The sequence below is a fragment of the Rhinolophus sinicus genome, linkage group LG01 (assembly GCF_036562045.2).
Source record: "Rhinolophus sinicus isolate RSC01 linkage group LG01, ASM3656204v1, whole genome shotgun sequence".
NCBI classification, from domain to species: Eukaryota; Metazoa; Chordata; class Mammalia; order Chiroptera; family Rhinolophidae; genus Rhinolophus; species Rhinolophus sinicus.
In genome coordinates, this window is record NC_133751.1 from 53,019,254 (window position 1) to 53,021,251 (window position 1,998).

Below are 1,998 nucleotides of genomic sequence, written 5' to 3' on the forward strand. Positions count from 1 at the left end.
CTGATCTCTCCTTTTAGCACTCTCTTCTTTGCATTTCACCCTCCAACCAGACTGCGTTTCTTTCCCTGCCTCAAAAGCCCTATGCTTTTTTGCTTCTAGCCCTAAGACACCATCTCCCTTTTCCAATTCTTACTCCTAACATCCTTCCTATCTCCAATAGCACATCGCTTCTTCAGGGAGGCCTCCCAGACTTCCAGCAGACTAGGTTAGATATCGGCATGTCTCTAACATCCGAAGCTCTCCTCTGATTGCCCGCATTGTGCTTCACTTATGAATGTGGTTTCTTGTTCCATATCTCAATTTCCTGTAAAGATTACAAGCTCTAAGAGGGCAAAACATTTTATCCTTGTGTACTGCTCTATTTCAAGTACTTGGCACAGTGCCTGATACACAGCCAACCTTCAACAGATATTTTTGAAAAAGTGAGTGACTGAATCGTGATAATACACTGGCCTGAAAAAGCTAAGCATCCATTGCATGTACTTCATTTGTTCATCGGACTATTCCTTCCGTTATTTATTCATATATGTGTGCCATTTTGTCCAAAGGCCATCTCTGTTTTCAAGAAGCATTAGGGCTAGAATGAACAGAGACATAAAAAACAAAACTTCATGTTTAATACAATAATTGCCATCATGTGGGTATAGGAAATGTCATAGGAAAAGCAGTCTACATCTGCGGTGGAGTCAGGGAAGGCTTCATAGAGCAGGGGGCTTCTTCAGTTGAGTAAAGAAAGATGAGAGGCATTTTCGAAGAAAACAAGTTAGGGGAAAGAAAACAAGTTATGTGAAGAAAACAACATGCACAATGAAATAGAATCAAGAGAGGGCAACTACTATGCTAAACATTATAAACAGTCCCATGTCCATATAGCATAACTGGAAGAAGGAGGTTTTGATATTCACAAATTACTATAAAATGGAAAACCTGGAGAAGACAGAATTTTCCCTTTTTCAAATGTAGGAAACCTGAGGTGAAGATGTTTGCTGAAAAGCCCTCAATGTCATCATTAGAAATACAGTCCACGTTCATACGGTGCTGGTTTTAACCAGATAGTCATCCTGGTTTTCCTCCTACGGATGCCTCTTTGAAGCATCATCTATGTTGTCAAGTCTTAGCGAGCCCATCTTCACCATCACAGATATCACTCTGATTCCCAAATTAATCTTCCTGCCATATCCTCTCCTTTACACTTTAGTCTTCTTTCAAAATAATTATTTTACCTTTTTGGTTTTGTTTCTTTATGTCAACATTCTCATACTGGTGAAAACAGTTCCAATCTCAGTTTAAGGGGATAAACTAGATAAATTCGATAAAGAAAAAAAAATCATTCTTGGAGCAGGTTCTGCAGCTTTTGAGCTCAGATATGCAGTAATTAATTGGAAAACAATATAATGCGTAATCCAATATTGATCACCTTATGTTTCCATTTGAAAAAGCTGGTAATTTGTCATTTACAATTTTTATTGAAATGATCTTTATTTGCCTAAAACAGAAAAGGATAAGGTGGAAAACAAACAAAAAAACACCAATTATCCCTGCACCCAGAGAATCTCTGTTAATATAGAAAAAAAAATTTACATATACATAGATTTTTCAAAAAGTAACAGTACAGAAATGTAACTATTAAATGATGTCTCTCTTACCCACTTCTGGGGTCTTCCCCCACCATCTCTTTCCCAAGAGATGTACCTATCACATACTGATTATATCCTTTCAAAGAAAAATACTGAAATATATAGCATATATAGATCCTTTGAAAGTGTATACACCATACTGTTATGCTATATCTTCCCTTTAAAAATAAAATTAACAATTAAATATATTTATTGGCATTTTTCCATGTCACCTTATTCTTTTTAATGGTTACATAATTCGTTGTTCATATATACCATTATTTATCTAGTGTGTTCCCTTAAATGTCTCCATTGTTCTTATTTGCTACTATAAAAAATGTTGGAATGAATGTTTCTTTTAAAAACATCTTTGCCTTCCTGT